The sequence below is a fragment of the Phyllostomus hastatus genome, unplaced genomic scaffold (assembly GCF_019186645.2).
Source record: "Phyllostomus hastatus isolate PE091 unplaced genomic scaffold, TTU_PhHast_1.1 phas_contig_62, whole genome shotgun sequence".
NCBI classification, from domain to species: domain Eukaryota; kingdom Metazoa; phylum Chordata; class Mammalia; order Chiroptera; family Phyllostomidae; genus Phyllostomus; species Phyllostomus hastatus.
Genome location: NW_025333921.1, coordinates 20,059,333 through 20,068,442, shown reverse-complemented (window position 1 = coordinate 20,068,442; position 9,110 = coordinate 20,059,333). Strand labels below are relative to the sequence as shown.

The window sequence follows — 9,110 nt, the reverse complement described above, 5'->3', positions numbered from 1 at the left end:
AGATTACTATCAGTCCAGATGAATGTACCTACTGCTGTGACACAGGGCTTTGTCCATGCCCTTTCAACAGTTGTATTCTTGGGTTAGACAAGTTACTTTTGGGTACAAACGACACTAACTCCAATTGGCTTAAGCAAAATTAAAAAAAGAGAGAGGATTGATTAGCTAATGTAACTGAGAAATCCAAGGGTATATGGACATCAGTTGTATCTGGAGACTCAGATGCTATCATTAGGACACTCTCTCTGCTCTGCTTTCCTTGGTGTTGGCTTAAATTGGCTCCCTGGCGGTCATGGCCCCTAGAAGCTCCAGTGTTACATGCTACCACTTCTAAGTCCAGGAAAATCAGAGCTTCTTCCCACAAGTTCCAGACTTAGGTCTATAATTAGGTCTTTTTATTTCTTCTTTTCTATTTTTTTAAAAATATATTTTATTGATATTACAGTTGTCACATTTTTTTCTCCCCTTTATTCCTCTCCACCCTGTACACCACCTTTGACTATCATTTCACCACCTTAATTCATGTCCATGGGTCATACATGAAAGTTCTTTAGGGTCTCCATTTCCCATACTATTCTTAACCTCCCCCTGTCTGTTTTGTCCATTTTGTCCATTTATGTTTTTCATTCCCTGTACCTTTTCCTCCATTCTCCTCCCACCCCTTCCCCACTGATAACCCTCCATGTGATCTCTATTTCTGTGATTCTGTTATTCTAGTTATTTGCTTAGTTCATTGTTTTTTTACTGTTCATAGTTTTTATCTTCTTTTTATTATATAAGTCCATTTAACATTTGATATAATAAGGGCTTGGTGATGATGAACTCCTTTAAGTTGACCTTACCTGGGAAGCACTTTATCTGCCCTTCCATTCTAAATGATAGCTTTGCTGGATAGAGTAATCATGGAGGTAGGCCCATGCCTTTCATGGCTTTGAATACTTCTTTCCAGCTCCTTTTTGCCTGCAAGTTTTCTTCAGAAATCAGCTGCTAGTCTTATGGGTACTCCTTGGTAGGTAGGTAGCTGTCTGCTTTTCTCTTGCTGTTTTTAAGATTCTCTACTTACCTTTAATCTTGGGTAATGTAATTATGATGTGCCTTGATGTGTTCCTCCTTGTGTCCAATTTCTTTGAGACTCTTTGAGCCTCCTGGACTTCCTGGAAGTCTGTTTCCTTTGCCAGATTAGGGAAGTTCTCTTTCATTATTTTTTCAAATACGTTTTCAGTTTCTTGCTATTCCTCTTCTCCTTCTGACAATCCTATGATTTGAATGTTGGAATGTTTAAAGTTGTCCCCGAGGTTCCTCAGCCTCTCCTCATGTTTTTGAATTCTTGTTTCTTCATTCTGTTCTGGTTGAATGTTTATTTCTTCCATCTGTTCTAAGTCACTGATTTGAGTCCCGGTTCCCTTCCATCACTGTTGGTTCCCTATGTATTTTTCTTTATTGCACTCTGTATAGCCTTCACTTCTTCTTCTATTTTGCATCTGTACTCAAATCATTTCTGTGAGCATGCTGATTACCAGTGTTTTGAACTCTACATCTGATAGGTTGGCTATCTCCATGTCACTTAGGTCTTTTTCTGGAGTTTTGACCTGTTCTTTCATTTAGGCCATATTTTTTGTCTGGGTGAGCCTGTTACATAGTAAAGGGTGGAGTGTTATTCGCCAGGGCAGGGCAATCTACTTCACTGGGTTGTGGTGCTATATGTGGGGGAAGGGTCAGAGAGAGAACAATGCCACTTGCTTGGCTCTCATCCTGTTTTCAGTCACTTCTACCTATAAGCAAATTGAGCTCTTCTGGTGCTGATTTCAGGGTAGGTGGGTTTGCATATGTTCTGGGACCCCATGGTTCTCTCCAATGAACTCTCCTGTGAGCCTGGGAGTTTTTCCCACTGCTACAACCCCCACAAGTTTTTACAGCCAGAGGTTTTGAGGCTTTATTTCCCTGCACTGGTACCCTGGGTTGTGTGCCCTGTCTTGCTCCCCATTTGTTCCTCCTAGCTTATCTGCACATGAATGTGTACCCACCCACTACTGCCTCACCCTGTCCTCTAGCCACCACCTTACTGTGCATCCTTTGCACCCTGGCTGCCTGACTCTGCCCTTCCTGCCAGTCTGGATGAATGTTTCTTTTTTAACTCCTTGGTTGTTGGACTTCCATACAGGTCAATTTTCTGACAGTTCTAGTTTTTTTTTCATTTTGAAATTTGTTGTTGTCCTTCTTTTTGTTGTGTGAGGAAGCAAAGCATATCTACCTATGCCTCCATCTTGGCCGAAAGTCCTTGACTTCACCAGTGGTTTCTGATTCCAGGCCCTGAGTGACTGTCTGAATTTCCTTCCAAATCCTCAGTTCCATAGATGCCAGCCTGCAGGGTCAACTGATGGTTACCTTGGCAATGCAACATATATTTGAGCCAGTCAGGCTGGTCTGTGCCTCTCATCTTGGGTTTCTTGAGACACTAGAAGGCATGAAGCCTTGTGTGCTTTGCCTATTTTTTAAAGTATCTGGGCACTTAGTAAAAATAACTTCACTTGGCAAAGACTTTCTGCTGCCCCTTCTCCAAGACTTTCTATTTGGGGACCTGGTTTGGCAAGTGGGAGGACTGTCAGACATATAGAGGGTATAAGTGACAAGGCAGCAAGTGGCAGTGGAAAGAGGAAGCTAGGACTTCAGGGTGAAAAGGCCTGGGTACAGACCTGGTTCCCGGACCTTTGGCAGGTGAGAATGAGCAGACCTCTCCCCCTTAGATCTGCTCTGCCACTGAGTGTTTCCTTCCCATCTAGTCACTGGCTTGCAGCAACCCCACCTGACCTGCCCAACTAAACCAGGCTCCTCCCAATGCTTCCCATACCATGCCTTTATTCTCACCCCACTCAGGCACAACATCTCTTTCCTAGAAGCCTCAAAGTTCCTCTTGACCTCTCCGATTAAACCTCTGCAACTAGAACCAGAGACCCTTCACCAAAATGCAAATCTGATTCCCTCATAAGATCCTCCTTACAACCTGCTTGGCAAGCCCCTTAACTGGGTACCTGTGCTCTCCCCACTCCCTTGCAAGCCTCTCTGCTCAAGCCATTCACCGTTACCTAAACTATTCTTCCTCTTTACAAGGGCCAAAAAGGCCCTTGTCAGGGCTGTTTCCTGGGTAGCATCTCACCTGACCAACTCTTCCCCACCCACCCAGGGCCTTCTTGAGGATGTTCGGATTGAATTAGCTTTTCTGGCATTCCTGTCCTGACACCTGTCACTAAACTTTGAGCAGTAATTTTTTTCTTTACTGATCTGTCTCACAACATCTCCATGCCTACCCCACCCTGCCCTGGTTTTGTCCATACTGCATGGGGAGCACCTTGGTGCAGGGACTAAGGCAGGGCCACTACTAGCCAACATAGCGCCAATTAGAAAGAGACATCCTCCCTTGGGGTGGACACAGTCTCATGCCAGGATGCAGGGCTTGGCAAGTGGAGGAAAGGCTGCCCCTCTTCCTCCTCCAGCTGGCACTGTGACCTTGGACTTGGCCATGACTTTGTCCCCAGGTCTTGTGCTACACCTGGCCCAGTATGGGTGTTCAGAGGAAGTGGGCTGAGTTGAGCTGGAGGAGCCATGCCCCTTATAGGGGCCTGTGCCTCCACTCTCTGCCCTGTACTCCTCCTGGATCCTTCTTCCTGGTCTTGGTTGCTTCCTGTTGCACTGGGGATCTTACCTGGGTCTGTCTAGCTCTCTGTTCAACCTTGTGGATGCTTATTCTCACAGTGAATTAATTTCATTACTTTTCTTGTTGTGATTGCCCAAACAGAAACCATGGTTGGAGTTGGCAGACATGGAACAGGCTGGAATCCAGGGAAGGAAGAGGCAATCTCTGGGACCAGTTACTGTGGCAGGAGGTGCTGGCCTATGGCAGGAGGACCAGAGTCTCGGGTCCTGCTCAGCCTCCCTGACCCTGTCCTTTCCTGTCACAGGCTGCAGCTGCCTCCAGAGGACATTCCAAGAAGTCAACGACTCTGGCCCATCTATCTGTCTTGTGAGGGGAGCATGTGGCCACCTCATTGGGGCTAGGAAAGTTATAGCAAACCTCCCACTCACTCCTCCAGCATCTGACAGGCAGAAAGATGACCCAGCAGTGGCTTCTGTCATACTCAGAGAAAAAGCCAAAGCCCTCACAGTGGCCTGCACAGTCTTCATTTGGCCCCATCCCCTCTTGGCCCATATGTTTTCCATTCTCCCCTCACTCCTGCTCCCTACTTACCCCATTCCCACAAGGCCGGGCTCTGAGGTCCCTCCTACATGCCAGACACTTCCCACCTCAAGGTCTTTGTGCTTGCTGTTCCCTCCATATCAGAGTCTTCTGGCTCAGGACCCCCTTACCCCCTTTACATCTATACTCAAGGATCACTTTTTCATTGAGACCTTCCTTGACCACTTGTTTAAATTGAGCTTCCTTCCCAGCCCCCAGTTCCTGCTTAATTTTTTCCATAGTACCTGTTACCATGTAAAATATAATTTATTTTACTCTCTTCTCTTGCTTGGTATTGGCCTCATTTCTAGAATATAAAATCCATGAGTTCAGGCACTTTCCATTGCTGTCTCCCCAGTGCTTGGCAATGAATGGAAGTTTTGGGGAAGGAAATAAAAATGAACAAATTAGCCTTTTGGCTCTCTGAGCAGCACCGTGACAGTGGGCAAGAACAAGCACCTTATAAAAGGTGGCAAAAAGGGAGCCAAAAAGAAAGTGGTTGATGAATTTTCTAAGAAAGATTGGTATGACATGAAAGCACCAGCTATGTTTAATATAAGAAATATTGGAAAAACACAAGTCATGAGAACTCAAGGAGCCAAAATCATACCTGATGGTCTGAAGGATCATGTTTTTGAAATGAACCTAGTTGAATTGCAGAATGACGAAGTTGCATTTAGAAAATTCAAGCTAATAACTGAGGATTTTCAGGGTAAAAACTGTCTGACTGATCTCCATGGCATGGATCTTACCCATGACAAAATGTGCTCCATGGTCAAAAATGGCAGATCATCACCGAAGCTCATGTTGATGTCAAGACTACTGATGGGTACTTGCTTCATTGATTCTGTGTTGGTTTTATTTTTAAAAAAAATACAACAATCACACTCAGAAGACCTTTTATTCTCAGCATCAACAGGTCCTTCAGATCTGGAATAAGATAATAGAAATCATGACCCACAGGGTGCAGACAAATGACTTAAAAGACGTGGTCAATAAATTAATTCCAGATAGCATTGGGAAAGACATAGAAAAGCCTTGCCAATCTATTTATCCATTCCATGATGTCTTTGTTAAAAAAGCCAAAATGCTAAAGAAGCCCAGGTTTGAACTGAGAAAACTCATGGAGCTGCATGGTGAAGGTAGCAGTTCTAGAATAGCTACTGGGGATGAGACAGGCACTAAAGTTGAAGCAGCTGATGGATATGAGCCCCCAGTTCAAGAATCTGTTCAAAAATCAGATATTTAATGGTGACAAATAAAAAGGCCTATTTGTGATTTTTTTTTTCAAAAGAATGAACAAATTACAAGAGTGAAAAAACTGGCAGATGCCATGTGTGGGCATCCACCTATGCCAGCCCTTTGCATCCATCATCTCCTTGAATTCTCCCAACACTCCTCTTTCTCATATAGTGAGAAAACGGAGGTTCATGAGGTAAGTAACTTCCCCAATGTCATTTGGCCAGAGGGTAACCAAGCCAAGCTAGTTAGACCCCAAGTCCCACAGGTACACTCACTACAGGCACTACAGCAGGGAGGGTCTGCCTCAGGCCTGCCCTGAGCTATTCCATCTATAGGCTCACTTGGTTTTGGCATTGAGGACCTGACAGAAACAGGCCAGAGCCTTAGACTGAGACGGTAGCAAAGAAGGAATGTGTGAGTACCTGTCCTCTATTCCAAGAGCCTGTGGAGCCACCCTCTCTAACCCCTGCAAGGTCCCTTCATGGCCCCAGGCCATCTGACATCACTCTCTACCCCTCGTGGTTGGCCCACATCAATGTCCCACTTGCAATGTCCCAGGTGACTTCAGAGGCCCAGCTTTGCCTCTCTCCTCTGCCCGTCTGCCCCATCTGCCTGTCATTTCCTCAGCACATGAAATAACTTTTCTGACTGAACCTCTTCCTAAATCTATCTGGCACTCTCTCTTCCCGTATTAGCCCCCAGCTCCTCATTCCCCACCATCTTTTGCCATCAAGACATGCATTAGGGCCCCCAGAGGATGTTGTATATGAAATAATTTTGTGAAATCCAATAAAAATTTGACTCAGGGCAACATTACAGGAAAAGAAAATGATTGATCTTCTCTGGTGCAGAGAAAGGTAGAAAAGGAAAACCACACCAATCCACCAGTGTCTGCCTCATGTGCACCCCATCCTGTGTGCAAGCAGCATCCCAATGCATACAGCACCCTGCACGTGCACACGGGCATGCATGCACATGGACTTTGTGTACAGTATTGTGTCAAGTTCCTGGCAATCTCTAGGATTCAAATTTGCCTTCTGTACAATGGGCCCTTGACTGCTGAACTCAAACCCCTACCAGCCAGTAGACTACATAGTCTGGTGCCTGCTTACATCTGTGTCAGCAGTCATGTTACCTGGTAGAGGTGACCGTTTTGCTGCACACTGCTGACAGATGGCATCTCAGAGCATAGAGAATTGAGCCTAATGCCCCAGCCCCCTCTGAGTTTCATCTCTAGCACTTATGGGGTCTGGTATGAGGGAAAATGGTATGGGGCAATGGAATAAGGGAAATCCCATATACCATACAGCTAGATATTTTAATTATGAATCAAACTAATAAATGGTTAAATAAAACAGCAACCTGAAAAGTTAGGTTCAAATATAGAATTCTTGGAAAGAGCTGGTCCCTAGAAGCTAGACCTAGGCCCTGGCCTGCACCTTTCCTCTCCCTCTGCCCCTGGCTCTGTCCCACCCTGCAAAGGCCCTTGCTGACATAGCTGGAGACAGATACCCTGCCTGCAAAGTCAAACTCTGTCCACACCCTACTCTCTGCATATAGCCCCTTGGACACCCCTCTGGCCTTGAATGTGGACATAACTGGCATAGTATCCCATTAGAAGGATTGGTTAGGAAAGAAACCCCTCACAACAGAGAGTTCAAGGACAAGCAGAGCCTCTAAAGTGCAGGGCTCAGGGCAGAAGCCCCTTACCTGGGTTTAGGATGATGCTGACCACTCTCCTACTATGGAAAAGAGTGGAAAGAGAAGCAAGGTCCTGGGCCCTGATGAGGCTTTTGGCTTTACCCTACCTTTCTGCTCTTAGGCCACTCTTTCCCCGCACTGCCCACCAGAGACTTGCTCTGTGTCTGGACACAGCATTTGAAGGGTGCATGCCAAGGAGACCCTGGCAACAGAGATGCCCCAAAGTGGGTAGGAAAGTTCTGTGCACCTGCCCAGTATGTAGAGCTTCCTCATTCTGGGAAGTGGATGGAAGCTGGCCATGGGGACACAGATGGAGAGGGATATTCAGTTGGACATTCACAATGGGGAGAGGTCAGGGTTTTCTGAACAGGGGGCTCAGAGTGGCTGTGTACATGGTAGGAACTGTCACTGCCCTGGTAGGTGTTGCGTAGATTCTGTTCCAAGGATGCCCCAGGCTGCAAGAAATCCTGCATCAATGGTTCTGGAAGACATTAACCCAATGGTGCCCACTGCCCCACTATAAGAAGGATAATTTTGAATGCAACAAGGGAATACACAGCCTTGCTCTGATTCATTTTCCCATCTACAAAATGGAGCAGTAACAGTGGCCACTCTGGGGTTCCTGGGGCAGTTACTGGGAGTTCATCTCTGATATGAATAAGGTAGGGGCAGAGGATAAAGAGGAAGCTAGGGAGGGAAAGTAAAACTGGCCACAAGGAGTAGGGTGAGGCTCCCACTATGTGGAGCCTTTCCTTTCACACCTGGCCAGCCTCCCACGATGAGGAGGCACCAACTCTGCCCAGATCCCCTCAGCTCCTTGGGGTCAAAATCCAGGATTGCTCAGTGTCCTGCACACCCATCCCCCTTCTACTTGGCCTTCTGGGCCCTCACTCTGTGTCTTTTCTGACAATCAGGGTCTGGGATGTGAAGAGGCTGGGACCTGCTCTTTGTAGGCCCCAGGATCTTGGGACCGTGCCCTGAGGCCTATCTGTCCATGTATATCCAGTGGTGCCAGGCTAAAGGCAGAGAGGCACAGGAAGGGCTGTACCTCCTGTGGCTGTCAGCTCTTGTAATGTTCTTGGCTATGGCCAGATGGCCATCAAACTGGCTTTGGCTTTCTGAAAAATAATCACTCTTACCTCTGTTCATAGGCCTGGGGCTCTCATAGGGACCACATGTGAGACAGTTCATGAAGGGCCCTACAGTTCAGAAATGGCCTTTGGACAATGAACAACATTGCCAAAGAAGGAAGCAAATATTTATTGATTGTCTGCTATGTGCTAGGCACTGAGCTATTATCTCATCTGAAGTTCAAAATAACCCTGTAGGGCAGTTGGTATTGTGCCCATTTTATAGGTGGGGAGATTAAGGTTCAGGAATCATGTGACTTTCCAAAGTGCACTGTGTTGCAGATACCATGAGGCCTTTACCCATATCCCTTTCACCCCATGCATGCCTATCCCATAACTTCCTATACAAACATTTGCAAGTCTGCTGAGAGTTCTTTCTGGCCCAGGAGCTAGTGCAACCCACAAACAGGCTGCCCTAGCCATGTCAGGAGCTATCACTCCTGGGAGCACCTCAACCAAGGACACGGGATGGAGTATTGCAGCTCCTCACCCCATTCTAAGACAAGTCTGAGGTGTGCTCTATTTAGTCATGAAGAGGTCCCCAGGAGGACTAGATTCCAGTTGTCCACAGCAGTCACCTATACTGGCTTCCTTCCCTTCTCCATCTCACTTCCTCTCTCCCCTCCAAGTACTTCCTGAGATCATTTTCCAAATAAACTATTCACACTCAGATCTTTGTTTCAGTGTCTGCTTCTGGGGCCACCCAGCCCAAGAGAGTCACACAACAGTTCGTGCCACCTAGAACTGGGTCCCTGGGAGAGAGATGACATTTTATGTCCCACGAAAGCAAAGTTTATTTTCTGATC

At 46.5% G+C, this 9,110-nt stretch overlaps 1 pseudogene; it reads left to right on the top strand.

Moving 5' to 3' along the window:
• The first annotated feature begins 902 nt into the window (after positions 1-902).
• On the top strand, positions 903-5,480 carry LOC123825167 (annotated as a pseudogene).
• Positions 5,481-9,110: the final 3,630 nt, after the last annotated feature.